Genomic DNA, 20,890 nt, shown 5'->3' with positions numbered 1-20,890 from the left:
ATTCGGCAGGGAGAGAAAAGCGCGCTTTGTCAACGCAGCCCAATATCCAAACCGCCAAACATACACCGCCGTAGTCATAGACACAAACACCAAAATCAGAGTCGCATGCAGTGTATACACCAAATGCTCGGAAATAGCGGAGGATGTAGCGATCGCGCTGGCGCTGACAGAACAGGAATGCGAGGTCGTACTAAGGGACTCGCAAACGACAGTAAAGAATTACGCCGAAGGTACAATTTCCAAGGAAGCTCTGTCCATTCGGGCCAAAGAGGGCAGATCCAAAACCCCGAGCTCGAGGATAATGTGGTTCTCCGCACATGTCACCACGGAAGGCGACGCTCTTCCGAACCTAAACGAGACGGCGCACCGGACGGTGTGAGACATGACCCGCCGTGCCGAACAGAGCAACGCCTTTCGCACAATAGCGAACACTCCTCGCGCAGAACGGGACAGGCTCACCAGATAAAACGACATATCCAGTGCATATCTAAACGACACAAGGATATACCCACCGCCGAGTCCCAAACTGAATAGGAGGCAGGCCGTCGCCTAGAGACAGCTCCAGACGAACACCTTCCCTAATCCATTCCGTCTGCAACGTACCTTTCCAGATAAGGAACAGAATGACGCGAGCAAATTGTGCCAGGAAGGACGAGCAACACTCAAACACATGCTGTGGGAGCGCAATGCAGGTATAGGAAGGATAGCAGTTGCTCCGAAGACCTTGTGTCGAGGTGGGCAAACGCTCTCCGCAGCTCAGACCTCGGAATCGAGACGTGGGCAGTCCAGCAAGCCCTTGAGGCGGCGTTGAGGCAGGGCCTTGACGTTCCACCGTAGGAGACCTGAGCCCGGGTCGCACTAAGCCTTGCCGGCCGTACAAGAAAGTTGTATCGATCCATCTATTATTTAATATTGCTCGCAGGTACTGGGTGAAGAAGAAAAATAAATACACAAAACTTTGGAGACCACTCTAACACCTCCGCGTGGTTGATTTTAGGCTCTTTATTCCGCCGGAGGAAAACGGGGTTTTGCCATTCTGGTTCTCCACAGCCCGACGTCGTCCTCTCCCCGCAGGTGACCTAAGCCCGGCAGTCATGACCAACGCTTATAGTTCACGGTGTCTTCAAACATTCTGTGTGGTTCTTAGACGGCGGTTAGCAGAGCGCGATCCTCCTCGCTCGGGCCACTAATACAGCGGCAGGCGCACTTAAGAGGCACGTGACGCCGACAAAGCACACGTGCACATGTTGCCGACGAAGAATGGTGCGCAATGCGACGTCGAATGATTCCTGGCACCAAGCAGCGACTGCTGGCGCCGGGCTGACGCGTTGATGGCCGTGTCTGATAGCGTGGAATGGGGTTGCGAATCCGGGTGATTCCTGGCAAGAAACAGCGGCCGCTGGCGCCCGGCGGTCGTTCGGATGGACACGGATGGACACCGCCATCCGAGCGACATCCACATTTCGCATTCACACCCACATTCCGTGTGGAATGTGGTTCCGACGCCGGGTGATTCCTCGCAAGAAGCAACCACAGCTCGCGCCCGGCTAACGCTCGGATGGCCGTGTCGGATAACATAGAATGTGGTCGCAATGCCCGGTAATTCCTGGCAAAAAGCAGCGGCAGCGTGCACCCGGCTATCGCTCGGATGGCCGTGTCGAATACCTTGGAATGTGGTTGCGACCAAGGGTGATTTCTCTCACAAAGCAGCGGTAGCTTGCGCTCGGCTGCAGCTCGTATGGCCGTGCCTAATAGCTTGGAAGGTGCTCGACGGGCCTATCTGACAATGAATTTCTCATAGCAGGAAGCGTTCTCGTCATACACAGCACCGTATCACGTCCGTGATAAACGCGTAATCTCAAAGGTGGCCGCGGTAGTTAATTCTGCTGTAGTATAAAGCGTACCAGTGATCCAGAAAGGGAATCAAGATGAATCATTTAAGATGTGACCTTATAGCTCATATCATCGTCAATTCACATCTTCGATGCGAGCACCTTTTTCAGGTACCGTGCAGAATGTTTGTACCGTGCTGATTTGTATCACAAGTGCTCGGACATGCACGTGTGCGCCTTTCAAGCTGACCCACAGAGTGCTCATTCCGGTGCGTTCAAGACATATATGAGGTTGTGCCAGTGCATTTACTGGCGTGAAATGTATAACCGGGATGGCAAGTGCATTTGTGTTTGCGCCGCGTCCAAGCGATACCAGGTGCCTCCTAAGCTTTATGCCAAAACATTCCAACCTCTACCTTACCCAGAACTTGCTTTAACCGCTCGCATTGACCTTATGGTCCACTCCCGCCCATCACATCGGTGAACATATGGATCATCATTGGCGTGAAATACGTCACTCGCTATCTGAGAGAGCAGCCCCTCCAGGTGCTGCAGGACGCGAGGTTGCTTTCGTCATTCCACGAAATTTCGTGTTTCGACACGCTACGCCTCGTGAACTTCCCAGTGACAAAGGATTTGTGTGTCTACTCAAAGTTGTCGTAGCCCTCGTTATCGTGTGTCACGTAATTCACCACACGTTCACGGCGTGCCACCCACAAAGTAACGGGTTAAGTGAGCTCTTCAATCGCAGTCTTGGTGAAATCCTCACTACGCACGTCGCGTCCGACTATTATAACTGGGCCGTGGTTCATCCTTTTGCAACGTGCGCTTACAATTCCGCAACACAAGCGGGTACTGGATTCTCACCATTTTTTTCTATTATATGGAAATTAACCATCATGCACGTTTGACAATGTACTACCATACCATCCCCACGCCTCCGAATGAAGTTCCATATCAGAACTCGTCAAGTACTCAGCAGAGCGTAGGGAACTTGCCCGCATTTTTATAACGGAATATCAAGCACACCAACAGAATAGATACAGCAATGGCTTAACAACTACAACATTCCACACCGGCTCTTTTGTTCGGCTATGGATTCGAGCTAACGTCCCGAGTGTTTCGTGAAAACTTTTGGCTCATTATAATGGACCCTATTGCATCATCGACCGTACGTCTCCACTTAACTACGCGATCGAGTCTCTCACGCAATCTGAAGACATGCGCCGTCGTGGTCGGGACAGCGTACACGTCAGCGATCTCAAACTGTACTACGATCCCGTTGTGGTATCTTCATCCTAAGTCGCTAGGATGGCTCCTTTCCTTACCCGGGGCCACTGAAATGAATAAGAGCTGGACAATCGCTCCTGCGCCTTATCCAGCGAAGAGGAAGACAGCGCACGCCTCGGCGCTGCAGCTAGCACTTGTGTATGGCTCGGTCTGCTCGGTTGCTACGTGGCTGTGCCTACGGCTTCCCAGTAACTGTCAATAAAACCCGTAGTGCTAGCAATATTAGCGCAACAAAGGAATCATTAGCAGCTGAATGCTTAAAAGGTGAAAGAAAAGCAAATCACAGGCATCACAGAAACCGTAGGCAAGAAAATAGAGCTACTTCTGAATGTCTGTGAAACTACAGAACTGCTAGATGTTATGCCGCAGGAGAAAGACAGGCACGCCAAAAAATTGCTGGGTTATTAAGAGGGAACTACGCAAGTGGTAGGACAATAATACAAAGCAGGGTATTGAAGAGTGTAAGCGAGTGTCCAGACATCATCGAGAAGCCAAATAGTGGAAATTACGCAAATAAGAAGTGCTCCTTAGATGGAAGAAGCACCGAGAAAAGAAAATGGTGGGAAGTTTGCTCGTGCAAGAACAAACAAACGTACAAGTGAACGTTGGGTGCATAACACTTGCGAAAGCGATAAAGGCACACCAAAAAGATTCTGCAAACATGTAAGAACACACGAAGCAAAACAACATGTCCCTAATGTTACGGCCCCAGAGCCTGTTGAAGTTTTAATACATATAAATAGGCAGCTGCGCTCAAAGAGCAAGGCACTGCTTAATACTACCGTAGAGCAAGAGAATAAAACAAACAAAAAATCGGTTTGATAGGTGAGGCTTATACAGTGCTGACTAACGGTCATGTCCTCTGCTACAGAAGTCTCCCAGATAAGAAGCAATACGGGGTAGGATACTAAATCCATAAGCACATAGCGGACAAGACTGACGAATTCAATTGCATCATGGAGAGGGTAACAGCAGTCGTAATCAAACTTAATAAAAGGTATAGCTTAAAGGTGGTTAAAGATAGGTGAAGACTAAGACTAAGTAGAAGCCTACCCTCCAACATTTAGGCATAATGATGAATATATATATATATATATATATATATATGTATATATAGGTGCAGCGGTGGCGTAGAGGTAGAACACCCGCCTCGAGAGCAAGAGGTCCGTGGTTTGAATCCCGGTGCCGATACTTTTCCACCGGATTGAAAAAAAAAGAAATCCGCGTGTTGATAAAATTAGATAAGTAGGCCTGGAGTGTGGCCTGATCTCGGTGAGCAGAACCGGTAACGCACTCCCTCACCAGAGCAGGATTGGGCCGCCCTGGTGCAGTACTTGGCCACAACCTCCTATATGAACACAACAATCAAACCCCGGCCCTCAGTCCTCAGCAGCTGCGAAGCAACTGACCACGGCGGCGGTAAGACCTGCGACGCAGCAGAGGGTGCTTAGAATCCCTCAGTACATGACCGGGGTTGTTGGAGAAGTATAGGAGAGGCCTTTGCCCTGCAGTGGGCGTAACCAGGCTGCTGCTGATGATGATATATATATCAGTTTGATGAATATCTTGAATTAGCAATGAGAAAAGTACAAACTCGATATACTATAGTAATGGGTGACTTCAATGCAAAGTAGGGAAAAATCAGGCTTGTGAACAAGCAATTAGCAACTACTGCGTGGATTCTAGGAACACTCGAGGAGACACGTTCGTAGAATTCGCGGAAAGGACTAAGCTACGAATAATGAACATCTTCTTGAGGAAACGTAGCAACATAAAGTGGACCTTGAAAAGCCCTAATGGTGAAACAAGAAATGAAATTGACTGCATAATTTCCACCCATCCCTGCATAATGAAGGGTGCTGAATTGTTAGTTGAGTAAAGCGATGTGATCATAAGTTGGTGATGTCTAGGATTCACCTGAATTTTAAGAGAGAAAGAGTAAAATTGTTCTTCGAGAAACAGGCCAGCGTAGACACTCTGAGGGTAAAAGGAAATCAAATCTGGTTGGCACTTGCAAAAAAATATGTAGATTTAGAACAGAGAGATAAAGTCGAAATTGAGGTAATGAGTGAAACCGTAGCTAGGCTGGCTTCAGAGACGGCAATTGAAGGGGAGGTATAGCACCATGGCAGTCACTAGGCAAGAGAGAGAGTGAGGAATATAGGAAGGCAGGGATGTTAACCAGTCAAGGGTATGGTTGTCTACCCTACGCTGGGGGAAGGGAGAAGGGACGTGCACGGAAAGTACTTGAGGTAAAGCCGCTTGCGCAAACCAGACATTCTGAAAAAGCACAGAAGTGCCTTCACTGCCTTCTGAGCCGGTGATCGTTGGGGACGGTGCTCTTGTACTGTCTGTTCACTGAGATGAAGATCATCTAATTTCGTCAATGTATTGGACAAAGATTGTCTTTGTGCTTGAAATTGAGGCCAATGGCACAATAACTGGTCAATGTTCTCACATCCGCAAACATCACATGCAGGACTATCAGCCAGCTTTCCCAAATAACGATGAACCTAATAACGAAACGAAAAGGAATGAAAGTGACCAACTCAGAAGATAACAGAATTCGCGGAACTTTCAAAACTTAAAAAGATGATGAAAATAAGGGACATTAGAAATTATTACGTGAGAAAGACAGGCTGCCGTAAGAAGTAGGCGCAGCATGAAATCAGCGAAAAGGAAACTTGGCAAAGGACAAACCGAGTGTCACTTTAACTGCGACAATAGACTGGACATCCTACATTGACATAACAAGCACTAAAGCTTGCCGCCGTTTGCACCGTTTCCAGAGGAACTTCAAGTATACGCCGAAACCTTTGAAGGAAGCTTTGTATCATAAAGATGTTAGGGCGGTGTTAGAATACGCTTGCGCAGCGTGGGACCCCTTGAGAGACTTGGGGACGATCTTCATATCTCCGTCGATGGATCCGTGATACCGGAGACGGGCTCATCCACAGCAGCCTTCGTTGCACCAGCCCTACAATAGCGTAAGGTGTGCCGTCTCCCGGGACATGCAAGCTCTGCCGGAGCAGAGCTAGCATGGCTCCACCTTGCTGTGGACCTACTGACAGAGGAGCTACCAACGACTCGGGCAGCTATCTTCTGCGACTCCAAGGCGGCGCTGCTTTGCCTGCAGAGCCCTGACAAGGCTAGCCTTGGGGTTGGACTGCTCTCCTCAAGACTGGCGGCCCTTCAGGATGCAGGATGCTCACTAGCCCTGCACTGGCTACCGGCGCACGTAGGGATCCCGGGCAATGAAGACGCAGACACTCTCGCAAAGAGCGCCCACCACCCAAGCGTCCCCCTCAGCCCTGCTGTAACGGCCGCGGACTTCACAAGACACAGGCTGCGCCGGCACATCATCGCCTGCCATCCGTATAAACGTGTATCCTTGGGACGGCCTGCACGGCCTCTTCCACAGCACGGCCTCCCACGAAGGGATACCTCGTTGCTTCTCCGACGGCGGGTTGGCTGCTACTGGATGGCAGCCCGCCGGCACCGCCTTGGGAAAGCCACCTCGCCAGCCTGTGCCTCCTGCGGTGACCCAGAAACTCTGCAACACCTTCTGCTGGCCTGCCCTGCTCACCTGCAGCACCGGGGCCGACTTGTGCAGGAGTTCTCCCGCCTGGGGCTCCCATGTTGACGACAGGAAGACATCCTCTTCCCCAGTCGTAATCAGCTACCAGCCTTCCTAAGTGCCATCGAGTACCTCGACTTGTCGGGGCTCTCGGCGAGATTCTAGGAAATTTCTTCAAAGACGAATAGCCTAAAGGCTATTCATCACCTCGGGCCTCCTGATCCGCCTCAATTTCGCTTTTATTGGGCCACCTTCCATGGTCTATCACCAGTCCACTCCTCCGGTCCAAGCCACTGGGCCTTCCAGGCCGGACTGCTCCGCCGCTGCCATGGCGACTCTCTACCTTTCTCCCTCCTTCCATGTCTTTCAGTCCCATATCCTGCCCCCTGCTGGCGCTGAGCGGCGCTCCCGCAAGGGTTGCAGAAGATAGTGCCAGCCTTTCCTCCTTTCCCTACAAGAACCACTTCTCTCTCTCTCACAAAAGTTTTTGAGGATAAGTTAGAGCGCGTGCAGAAACGTGCTGCAAGATTCGTCACGAGCATCTACGACTACGAAATTAGAGAGACTACAAATTAGAAATGAGAATTAGAGACTACAAATCAGGAAAAATCTGGGGTGGAAGTTGCTGCTCACACGCAAAAAAATAATTAGATTAATCATTTTACGCAACATTATCAGTGTTGTTACAGGTATCCATAACAACATATATTTAATATCACCTCATTATCAGTCAATGAGACGCGACAATTGAAAGAAAAGAAGGGCCTACCAAGGTGATAATAATGTATTTAAGTTTTCCCTCTTTCCTCGAACATTCACAGGATGGAATTTTCTCCTGTATGAGATAGTTTGTGCACCCAATTCTTCATCAGCCATAGAGAAGTTTACATGAATCTGTTTTAGACAATATTTCCAGTGTGCTGTTTTATACATTGTGTAAGAAATTTTGTAATCGAATGTTTTTGGTACTGGATGTGTTGTCTTTCTCTCTAATTACGATGATTGTATTTTTAATACCATAAGTGATATGATGCTGTTTTTCGCGAAGTTCAGTCTTTGACCTTTACGTTTGTAATTAACGCCCCTACGATAATGCCGAACTCGGGGGCTGTAGGTATCCGTAATAAATAAGAAAAAGAGATGCATGCACTGAAACACAAGCAGTGTAATATCTCAGCAATTTCGAAGATATAGTAAATGCAGCGGAAAAATTCTACACTGACCTGTACAGTACCTCGAGGAGCCACGATACGTCCATTCGAAGCAGTGATGAACAGGGTGCAGGTACTCCTTCTATATCCAGCGAAGAGGTTAGAGGGCCCTTGCGAGACAGGAAACGGGTAAAAGGGGCAGGCGTATATGGAATAACAGTTGATTTAATCAAATATCGAGGAGACATAATCCTTGAAAAACTGGCGGCTCTTTAGTCGAAGTGTCTAACGACTTCAAGAGTCCAAGAGAATGGGAAGAATACAAACACTATACTAATCTACAAAAACGGAGGCGTTGAAGAATTGAAAAATTGTAGGTACATTACCCTACTCCCAGTAATGTATAAAATATTCACCAAGATAATTTGCAATAGATTGAGGGCAACGCTGAACTTTAGCCAAGCAAGGAAGCAGACTGGCTTCAGGAAGGGATACTCTATATTGGATCACATCCTTGTCATTAATCAGGTTATCGAGAAATCCGCAGAGCACATGAGCCTCTTTATATGGCTTTCATAGATTATGAAAGGCAATTTGATTCAGTAGAGACACCAGCAGTCATAGAGGTGTTACGTAATCAAGGAGTGCAGAACACTTACGTAAATACCTTAGAAAATATCTACAGAGGCTCTACAGCTACCTCCATTCCACACAAGAAAAGCAGGAAGATACGTATAAAGAAAGGGGTCAGACAGGGAAACAGAATCTCCCCAATGCTATTCACTGCGGGCTTGGAAGAAGTATTCAAGGTATAAACTGGCAAGGCTTAGAGTGAGAATCGACGGCGAATATCTCAGCAACCGTTGGTTTGCCAATGACATTGTTCCATTCAGAAATAATGCGGACGAGTTACAACAAATCATTGAGGACCTTAACAGAGAGAGTGTAAGAGTGGGACTGAAGAACAATATAGAGAAGACAAAGATAATGATGAATAGCCGGGCAAAGTAACAAGAGTTCTGGATCGCCAGTCAGCCTCTAGAGTCAGCGAAGTAGTCTGTTTATCTAGATCAAGTACTCACAAGGACCCCTGATCAAGAAAAGGAAATATACAGAAGAATAAAGTGGGTTAGAACGCATACGCGAGACATTGTGACATCTTGACTGGATAACTACCATTATCATTTAAAAGGAAGGTGTACAATCAGTGCATTTTACTGGTGCTGACATGTGGGGCAGAAACTTGGAGACTGACAAAGAAGCTTGAAAACAAGTTAAAACCAGGCTAAGAGCGATGGAATACAGAATGGTAGGCATAACTTTAAGAGACAGAAAGAGAGCGGTTTGAATTAGAGAGGAAACGGGTATAGCCGATATCCTAATTGACATTAAGAGAAAAATGACAACCATTCCACTCCATGAAGTTAGACGGGCAGCGGAAGCTGACGACCATCAACGATCCTAAAGCTCTCGCGTTCACTGGCACTCGATCTTCACAGTGGAATTGGTGTCATTTTTTGAATTGCGAGTATGGCGTCGTTACTCGTTCGCAGGTGTCCGGGCTCGTGATTGTAGTTTTCGTTCAGCATTGCGGGAACGTTCTTCAACGGTGGTTGTTTCACGCCGGCTCCGTTTACATTCTCGTTGCTGATCCCTCCAGCGCTCCTCGTACGTATGTTGTTCTTCGGGTGTGTGAACTATACGTGTCCATCTCATCGATAACCTAGCTGTTTTTAGCGAGCATACCTCTCCTGCTTACATACTGCGATAAATTTGACGTCATGCTGTGGTTTATGGCAAGCGTTCTAATCTGTCCCGCATTTTGACATCTGCGCCGCCGCAGTGCTCCCGTATGGGTTTTATAGAAATTGCTAATTCCATTTCTGTTTCCCCGACGTCGGAAAAACTACGGGAACGTATTCATATATGGTTGTCGCTATATAAGATGGAGCTGGGCAAGTAATCTAATGCATAGATTAGATAAGCGGTGGACCACTAGGGTAACAGAATGGGTCTCAAGAGAAAGGAAGCGCTGTCGAGGACGGCAGAAGACTAAGTGGGCCGATAAAATTAGCAAATTCGCGGGCGGTAGTTGGAATTGGGTGGCTCAAGACAGGAGTAATTGGAAATCACAGGGAGCGTCCTTCGCCCTGAAAGTGACATAAAAGACCCTCTGTTGATGATGAGTCTGAAAGCAACATGAAGCTCTTCTACGGAGGCAAAGGAGATAAGATGACCTCGCGCAGGCCACTGACAGTGACGTCAGTCATATACAAGGTGTTCCAACTCTCTTTCACCAAGGTTTAAAAATATGCAAATGTTACGTAGCTGGACAGAACCAAGATAATATTGTTAGCCGTCGCTTCGAGATACTGAAATTTGGTTTTTTTTTGCATTGTGCCTACTTCTATAACTGCTCTTAATTTGTCATTCAACTTCGCAAATATCCTAATTGGAGATAGACTGTTAATGAGGAAATTATACACAAACCTGAAAAGCTCCCGATACAGCTTTCTGTCGCTCAATACGTGCTACATGAAAGTGCTTTTGCGTGCGTCATTGAAGCCGGAGAATGCACGCAGAATTGATGCGCGACTAGCCATTTTAGTTACTTTGCGCATCTTCGCGGGAGTCTTTCACGCTCGCAAAAACATCATCATGTACCACGTATTGATAGAGTTAATGCAAAAAATGTAATCTGTCTATCTCCAAGCGACGGCGAGTAATATTACTTGGTTCTGTCTAGCTACGTGGCACATGCATATACTTAGGTCTTGATAGTTGGAACGCCCTGTATATTGCCACATCCAATATGCGGATGTCAATATCTAAAAAGAACGCGAAGCCATCCGAGAGCAAGTGAAGAACATGCTTGACGACGACGTTATCCAAACATCAAAAAGCCCGCGAGCATCGCCGGTAGTGATGGTCAAAAAGAAAGACGGCAATGTACGTTTTTATGTCGACTACCGCAAGCTGAACCGGGTGACAAAGAAAGACGTATACCCGTAACCGCGTATCGACGATTCTCTCGATAGGCTGAGGCATGCCCCGCTACTACTCGTCGATGGACCTGAAGAGTGGCTGTTGGCAAGTCGAGGTTGACGAGAGAGACAGAAAAACGACTGCCTTCGTAACTCCTGATGGGCTTTATGAGTTTAAAGTCCTGCCTTTCAGTTTATGCTCAGCTCCAGCAACGTTTCAGCAACTCATGGATATAGTTCTGTCAGGCCCGAAGTGGCAGACATGCCTAGTATACCTCGATGACGTCATAGCTATTTTGAAAACGTTCGAAGAACACCTGAGATGGCTGCTAGCGGTTCTACAAAGGATACGGTCCACCGCCTTAACACTGAAAGACAAAAAGTGTCACTTTGGTTTCTAGGAACTCCAGTTCTTTGGTCATGTTGTGAGTTATCAAGGCGTCCGCCCTCACCCTGACAAGACGACAGCCGTCGCAGTTTCCAACGCCAATAGACAAGAAGGCAGTGAGGCGTTTCTTTGGTCTCTGCTCGTATTACCGAAGATTCATTGGCAAGTTTTCACATATTGCTTCAACGCTAACGCACCTTACTAGAGAAGACGTTGCCATCATAACGGGCGAAGAAGAACAATCAGCGTTTAATGATCTCGGACAGCACCTGCAAACACCTCCTGTACTGGCTCACTTTGACAAAGATGCACCTACCATGATTCATACGGATGCTAGCAATGTAGGTCTAGGCACTGTGCTTGTGCAATGGCAAGACTCAGCCGAGAGAGACATTGCACACGCAAGCAGGACTCTCGCGTGCGCTAAGTCTAATTACTCAACAACAGAAAAGTAATGCCTTGCATCGGTGTGGGCAGTTATGAAGTTTCGCCCAGATCTCTATGGCCGTTCCTTCAGTGTTGTCAGCGATCATCACTCACTTTGCTGGCTGACGAACGTGAAGGATCCGTCCGATTGACAAGGGCGTTGGAGCCTAAGATTTCAAGATTTCGACATGACAGTGGCGTACAAGTCCGGACGAAAGCACTCCGACGCCGACTGTATTTCAAGGTCACCTATTGAGCAGGAAGTCACATAAAATGACGAACACATGGCTTTTATAGGTGTTCTAGACATTGCCACCATCGCTCGTCAGCAGCTGGAAGACAGCGGACTGATTCCGCTTATTGATTTTTTAGAAGGCCAGGTTACAAGCGCGCCTAAAATATTTACAAGAAGTTTGCCATCATTCTGCTTCCGTAAGAACGGTCTCTACAAGAAGAACTTCTCTGCAAAGGAAAGCAGCCACATACTTGTCGTACCAACGTCTCTGCGTCCTGAGGTCTTGCAAGCCTGCCACGATGAACCGACAGCTCGCCACCTCGGCTACACGCGAACCCTGGCCCGAGTCGAAGAGAAATATTACTGGCCAATAGAAGTCGGTGGTAACTCCGTTAGACAGGATACCAGTAAGCTATCGCAGGAGACGGAAGATCTGATCAAGAAACGCCAATATATGAAAGCCTCTAACCTTACAGCTAGAATCAAACTGGCAGAACTTTCGAAGTTAATCAGCAAGCGTAAGACAGCTGACATAAGGAAGTATAATATGCATAGAATTGAACATGCTCTCAGGAACGGAGGAAGCCTAAAAGCAGTGAAAAAGAAACTAGAAATAGGCAAGAATCAGATGTATACGTTAAGAGACAAAGCCAACAATATCATTGCTAATATGGATGAGATCGTTCAAGTGGCTGAGGAGTTCTATAGAGATTTATACAGCACCAGTGGCACCCACGACGATAATGGAAGACAGAATAGTCTAGAGGAATTTGAAATCCCACAAGTTACGCCGGACGAAGTAAAGAAAGCCTTGGGAGCTATGCAAAGGGGGAAGGCAGCTGGGGAGGATCAGGTAACAGAAGATTTGTTGAAGGATGGTGGGCAGATTGTTCTAGAGAAACTGGCCACCCTGTATACGCAATGCCTCATGACTTCGAGCGTACCGGAATCTTCGAAAACCGCTAGCATAATCCTAATCCATAAGAAAGGGGACGCCTAAGACTTGAAAAATTATAGACCCATCAGCTTACTGTCCGTTGCCTACAAAGTATTTACTAATGTAATTGCAAATAGAATCCGGAACACCTTAGACTTCCGTCAACCAAAGTACCAGGCAGGATTGCGTAAAGGCTACTCAACAATAGACCATATTCACACTATCAATCACGTAATAAAGAAATGTGCGGAATATAGCCAACCCTTATATATAGCTTTCATGATTACGAGAAAGCGTTTGATTCTGTCGAAACCTCAGCAGTCATGGAGGCATTGCGGAATCAGGGTATAGACGAGCCGTATGTAAAAATACTGAGCGATATCTATAGCGGCTCCACAGCCACTGTAGTCCTCCATAAAGAAAGCAACCAAATCGCAATAAAGAAAGGCGTCAGACAGGGAGATACGATCTCTCCAATGCTATTCACAGCGTGTTTACAGGAGGTATTCAGAGACCTGGATTGGGAAGAACCGGGGATAAGAATTAATGGAGAATACCTTAGTAACTTGCGATTCGCTGATGATATTGCCTTGGTAGCAACTCAGGTGACCAACTGCAATGCATGCTCACTAACCTGGAGAGGCAAAGCCGAAGGGTGGGTCTAAAAATTAATCTGCAGGAAACTAAATTAATGTTTAACAGTCTCGGAAGAGAACAGCAGTTTACGATAGGTAGTGAGGCACTGGAAGCGGTAAGGGAATACATCTACTTAGGACAGGTAGTGACTGCGGATCAGGATCATGAGACTGAAGTAATCAGAAGAATAAGAATGGGCTGGGGTGCGTTTGGCAGGCATTCTCAGATCATGAACAGCAGGTGGCCATTATCCCTCAAGAGAAAAGTATATAACAGCTGTGTCTTACCTGTACTCACGTACGGGGCAGAAACCTGGACGCTTACGAAAAGGGTTCTACTTAAATCGAGGACGACGCAACGAGCTATGGAAATAAGAATGATAGGTGTAACGTTAAGGGATAAGAAAAGAGCAGCTTGGGTGAGGGAACAAACGCGAGTTACTCATATCTTAGTTGAAATCAAGAAAAAAAATGGGCATGGGCTGGACATGTAATGAGGAGGGAAGATAACCGATGGTCATTAATGGTTACGGACTGGATTCCAAGGGAACGGCAGTGTAGCAGAGGGCGGCAGAAAGTTAGGTGGGTGGATGAGATTAAGAAGTTTGCAGGGACAACCTGGCCACAGTTAGTACATGAACGGGGTAGTTGGAGAAGTATGGGAGAGGCCTTTGCCCTGCAGTGGGCGTAATCAGGCTGATCGTGATGGTGGTGGTGATTACTGGCCAAGGATTGCCATGTTTGTCAAACAATACGTGCGCACGTGCCTAAATTGTCAACGACGTAAACCACCACTTATGAAACCTCCTGGGCCAGTTCAACCAGTCGAAGTACCCACGACCCCATTTGCCCAAATCGGGATGGACGTTCTCGGACCATTCTCGACTTACAGCACTGGCAATAGGTGGGTAATAGTTGTCACTGATTAAAGTGACACGCTATGCAGAAACCAACACCGTTCCAAGCGGCACCGCAGTCGAAGCAGCGCGATTCATTATTGAATAAGTGTTTCGAAAGCACGGTATGCCAACGGTGATAATAAGGGACAGAGGGACTGCCTTTATGGCTACTCTCCTAAAGACAATGCTTAGCCTCAGCGGCACAGCTCACCGAAAGACCACATTATATCACCCGAAAATGAACTGCCTAACTAAATGATTGAAGATGACTATCGCCGACATGCTGACTATGTACGTAGACGTGAAACACAAAAATTGCGATGACATTCAACAGTACATCACATCCGCTTTCAACACTGCTCAACAGGAAACGACGCGAAAGAGCCCATTTAGCCTCCTTCATGGCCGTGAGGTGACGACGATGCTCGATGCAATGTTGCTACATGACTGCTGTCATACAGGCACATAGGCTTTCGCTAATGCTTTCGCTCAATGGGCTGAGGAAGCGAGACAACTCGTCCGCGTCAGGAACACCAGACAACAGGACTGCGGCGCTCGACGCTTCAATCGACAGCCGGATGGCTTGGCGTCCCATATGTCTGCGAGGGCTTTCAGAAAAGGTCCTCAGGCGGCACTTTGGTCCGTACAAGTTTGCTCGGCGCCTCAGCGACCGGAACTATGAGGTTGTCCCTGACAGTCCTGGTTCCTCCACGGCGAGGCAGCTTCCACAAGAAGTCGTGCACATTGTGCGCATGAAGCCTTATTGTTCGGAACGAAGCACCCACGCCTCGTCTGACACATCTTCCTACCGCTAGGTGAGAATCGGGATGACGTTCTCTCTGGAGGGAAGCAAATGCCCCATCCAATACGCAGCACGTAGAGAAAGACGAGGATTTCGCGCATTGCAGAAGAGAAGACGAGGTCCCTGCGCGATCGTTTTTCAGTTTGCCTGCAATGAAAGCGTCCTGCCCTGTTTTTTCAGTTCCTGCTGCTTGTGAATTGTGGCAATATAATGGCAACGCAAGCAATAAAAGTAGAACTGTCGATGTGGGTAGAGAAAAATGTCATATACTGAGAACTACCGAATGTGTTCAGACCAGGCCGACGCTTAGAGTTTAATATGGTTGTGCAAAATCAGTGCACAGACATTTCAAAAGCCCAGAACAGACCTTTATGGGCAGCATTTCTACATAATAAGGGAGCTTACAAAAATGTAGACAGGGAATGGTTATAAGATATTCGCAAGTGCGAAGGCAACGATGAAGATTTCGCGTAGCTGCTTAGGAACATATATATAGGCACCAGACAACATATTTTATAGAAAGGCTGGAAATGCATTGAGGATGTGGAAATTCACCGAGGACCGAAGCAGGGCCGTCCTGTGCCTCCATTGTTGTTCACGATTTATTTTATGGATTTACTACGATGACTGACAAACAGTAAATTAGGGTTTGATTTGTCTACAAAGACTCGCAGATATGATTGCCACGGCAGCGACAAACTTATGCTAACAAATTTAGCAGAAATCTATTGAGAATTATAAGCTGTAATCAACAGGCGAGTAATTACGTGGTATGAATTCAACAGCATGACGCAGGCATATCCAGGCAATATAAATGCCTGGGCGTATATATAAATGTCATAAAGACTTACTCAAGTACCTAGCAAGCAATTTTGATATCAACGGCAAGCGGATATTAGCAATAAGGAAAGAGAGAGCACTTCGGGGCAACGAGAAATATGAAGCAGTGGGTGGAATCTAGAAAGGAGTAATGGCGCCAGCATGAACGTTAACGAATACCGTACGGTACTTGAAGACGGAAATCTCGTCATGGTTGGAAGTTAATCAAAGATCGGTAGGACGCTTGGCTTTGGTAGCACATGGTCAATCGACAGATGTGGCAGCACAGGTGACATGGCCTCTTTCGAGGTAAAATAACTGCAGAGCAAAGTTAGTTTTGAAGAAAAACTGATGTTCGCGGATGAAAATAATTTGGCGTCTAAAGTCCACAAAGTCATGTACCTCAAAAACGAGGACAAATAATGGAGGGAGAGTTGAATAAACTTGCTAACCAAGTGCACGGTAATTGAAAGTGTAAATAGACAAGGAGGAGTCATCAAAAAAAGAACGAGAGGGGAAAAGAGATAATAAAGTGGACGCAAAACATGGAAATAAAAATATAACATCGACTTACAAGAACCGCAAGAAATACGAAGGCACAATCTGGTCGTTAAAACACAGGGAAGTGCCTTGCTGTTTGAGGCTCGAGCTCGCAGCCTAAAGACTAAAACATACCTGCAAAAAGATTCGCAACAATAAGAGTCATGCGTCTGTTGCAGCGAAATTCCGGAGGCCATTCAGCCCATCCTAATATAATGCGAAAGTATTCACTCAGTAAGACCTTGAGCTACCGTAGGCCTCTCAGAAGCGCTTGCATTTAAAGTGGATGGAAGCATCTAGCGCCAGCTGTCAAGATACACAGGAGGCGCTTAGAATATTGTGGAAAAAAATGCGGGAGAAGAGATTGATATAACCGGGTTCATTACAGGCATAGGTAGCGGTGCAATGTAGACATATAAGTTTTGAGGAAGCGAAAAAGTAATTACGGAGATGCAGATAAAATCATACAACAAAAAGTATGTGTGGCATACCTGCTTAACTTAATCAGGTTAGGTGCCTGTTTGTCACTGTCCCGTGTCAAAGGCGACGCCATGACCATCGCGGTCACGGGGGCTAGGGTTGCAAGGTTTGGCTAGTTTGTACCAATTTGGCCGCGTCTGAAGGCTCCTCGCGGAAAAAAGTTTCGGGTAGGCTACTTGGCTACTTTAGCCAACTTGCTGGCGCATTATCTGATGAGTACTACAAATAAACAAGTCCGAATACACACGAAGATACTCCTAGTGGCTCCTACAACATGCAATAACCATCATTGTCCTGTGTACTTGTTTGAAAGGAACGTCGTCCCTTCGAAACTCCTTGTTTAGGAGTGATGCTACAGCTTTTAGTACTGTTTTGTTGCACATATTTTTCGCAGTGCAAGCTTTTTTGTGTGTGCACGCGTGAAGTGGTATGATGGCGATGATTACGATAATATGTGGTTTTTAATGTCGCAAGAGCCAGTTATGTCGAAAGAGCGCCATGAGAAGTGGTAATTTTAATAATTTATTGTGAGTGGTGTGGACAGTGAATTCATCATGGTAGGTGTGACATGGCTTAAAAATGTTCGCTGTTATAGGCGTAAAATATATAGCTACTAAAATAATGACACTGATTAGTTATGGACGTGGACGATGACAATTGTGTTTTAATAAAAACATACGAAAACGAAACTACTGGTACACTAGAGCATCAAGACGGCCCTCGAATACAAGAGCAGGTAATCGCGTGTTAAAATTTCCTGGCCAAATTATTTTAAGAGTGTCGCTTTCGGCTAAAAACTCTAAGACTAATTTCAGGTTAAAAAGCGGTTCATCGCAAAGAAAAACTGCAGGGTGAACAGGTATATTTTCCCGATATGCAGAAGGGAAATACTTTTTCCTCTCTGTTTCTATTGCAGGGCACTGGATAAGAATATCCCCACCCCCGCCATTCAAGAAGTACGAGTGAGTACTGTAAGTGTGTCCAATTCTTGATCGCCAAGGAAGTACTTCCTTGTACGATGTTGTTTTCTCACTTATCCAATTCTGCAGTTTTGGTTTTATAATGTGTAACTTATTCAATGTTTGTGTATCCCACTCTGCTTGCCAATGATTCCTCAATTTACGGCGCAGAAAGGGCTTTAGGTCTGTGGCAGGAATGGGGATATTTCCATCTGTGTCGCTAAAACTCACTGACATAGCGTTTTCGTCAGCTGCTACATTGCCTTTTACACCTTTATGACCAGGTACTCAGCAAACGATAATCGCTTGGTTGCACATATATGCGGAGCACAACAAGCTATACAGCTCATTCAAAACGGTATTCTTATGCTTTCGTAAGATAATTAGGGCTCTCACGACACTTAATGAGTCTGTAAAGTCAACAGCCTTAGCGACATATCTGATCATTATGCGTCTAATAGCCGAAAGTATAGCGTATGCTTGTGCCGTAAAGATACTGGCGTGTGGGTTTAGTGCCCCAGATGTTGAAAATGAGGGTCCGAAAGCTGCGTAAGCAACGCCAGCAGAAGACTTCGAAGCATCTGTGCAAAATTTGTTACAGGAATACTTCTCTTTAAGTTCAAGAAAATGTGATTGTATGTTACCCTCAGGTGCTTGTTTCCATATTTCTAAGAAAGAGGTGTCACATTCTATAGTTTGCCACTCCCAAGGTGGTGAAAGCCAAGTGGGAGCCATTAAGACATCCTCTAAAAGAGGGACCCCTGTTTTTTCTGAGAGTGTTTCCAACCGGAGGGACAGAGGAGGCCGGACACCTGGGCGGTTACGGAATAGCCTGGCCGTGGAGGAGTCGTGAATAATTGAATGACATGGATGATCCACAGCTCATTTTGCCTTCAAGGCATACGAAAGATATAAATGTGTCCTTTGGTAGTATACGGACCATTCATTAGATTCGACATAAATACTTTGTACAGGACTAGTTCTAAAGGCGCCTGTTGTAAGGCCGATGCCTAAGTGGCGGACAGGGTCTAGCATTTTCAGAGCACTAGGTCCAGCAGAATTATAGACTATGGCCCCATAGTCAAGACGTGTTAATATTAGACTTTTGTACAGCTTTATAAAAAAAATTAAATTATGGGGTTTTACGTGCCAAAACCACTTCCTGATTATGAGGCACGCCGTAGTGGACGACTCCGGAAATTTCGACCACCTGGGGATCTTTAACGTGCACCTAAATCTAAGTACACGGGCAGCTTTATAAGGCATCTCCTGTCGCTTCCCCAATCTGTGCGTGACAATAGCTTCAGCAGATTCGTAGTATTGAGGCACTTTGCCTTAAGATACGGCAGGTGTGGCACAAAAGTTAGCTTATTGTCCAGAAATGCCTAAAAAATTGTGTTCACAGCTCACAGATAACTGTTCTCCATTGAGATTGATTACGGGGTCCGCCACTATACCTCTCTTGTTAGAGAACAGGACGCACATACTTTTTTGAGGGTTTAGCTTAAAACCATTTTCTTCCGCCAACTTAAACAATTTATTTATGCAAACCTGTATGTGTCGCTCGCAGATACTTTATTGCATGATTTAAAACTTATCTAGATGTCATCCACATATACAGAATAAAACATAGTACGTGGTATGGCAGTCTGGATCGAGTTCATTTTGACAATAAAAAGAGTGCAGCTCAGCACACCTCCTTGTGGAACACCAGCCTCTTGCGTATATGGACGAGACAGAACGTTACCAACCCTAACACGGAACGTGCGGTTAGAGAGCTAACTGTGCATCACGCTCAGCAAGTTGCCTCGAACTCCCATTTCAAACAGACCACGCAGGATTCCAAAGCTCCAGGTTGTGTCGTATGCATTCTTCATATCTAAAAATACTCACTAGAAAAACTGTTTGTGGACAAAGGCATCACGGATATTTGTCTCGATGCGAACAAGGTGATCTGTTGTGGATCTACCCGCCCTAAAACCGCGCTGTAAGCGTTCGAGTATCTTGTTGCTTTCATGAAAATGGATAAGGCAACGGTTAATTATTTTCTCAAATAGTTTGCATAGGCAATTGTCAGAGCTATAGGCCCATAACTGTTGGGGGAGCAAGGGTCCTTGCCCTCTTTCTGAATAGGAATTACAATTGCTTCTTTCCAGACGGAAGGAATGTTGCGGGCAGAGAACATGAAATTGAAGAGTGACAGCAGTTTTTTGGGGGGGGCGGGCTCAGGGTGTAAGCGTCTGATCATCTCATACGTTATTCTCTCACTTTCTGGAGCGGACTCATTTTAACAGTTCAGTGAGGCCTGTAATTCAGCCATTCCAAGTGGACGATTGTATACTTCATTTGATGTGCCTTTCCGACCCAGAGTCATCTTCTCTGCTTCTCGCTGGTATTTTAGGAATGTATCTGCGTAATGAGATGTACTGGAAACGTGCTGGAAATGTGCTCCTAGACAATCAACCTGGTTGGCAAGAGTATATGCTTGCGTGTTTACTAATGGTAGAGGATGAGGTTCGCGGCTTTTTATATTGTTTACCCTGTTCCAGGCTTTTCTTTCGTCTGTATAAGAATTAATGCCAGAAATGTATTTTTGCGAACTGTCCCTTTCGGCATGGCGGCGCATCCTTCTACCTTCTCATTTTTTTTAAAGCTGAAAAGGGTTTCAGTAGTAGGAGAGTCACGGAGCTGATTCCAAGCCTTAATCTGTTTCTTTCGCGCTTCATTACATTCATCGTTCCTCCAGGGAACACGTCGTTTGATAGGCGATGCCTTTGTTTGCTGGATACATATTGAAGCTTCGTCGACAATAAATGCGGTTAAATATGACACTGCATCGTCAATACTAAGCGCACGAATATCACCTCAGGTCATACATGTCAGCTCTTTGTATCGTTGTCAGTTTGCTGAGTCAGCTTTCCACTGAGGCGCTTGTG

Source organism: Dermacentor andersoni, chromosome 3 (genome assembly GCF_023375885.2).
Source record: "Dermacentor andersoni chromosome 3, qqDerAnde1_hic_scaffold, whole genome shotgun sequence".
In the NCBI taxonomy this organism is placed as follows: domain Eukaryota; kingdom Metazoa; phylum Arthropoda; class Arachnida; order Ixodida; family Ixodidae; genus Dermacentor; species Dermacentor andersoni.
This window is presented reverse-complemented; position numbering follows the sequence as displayed.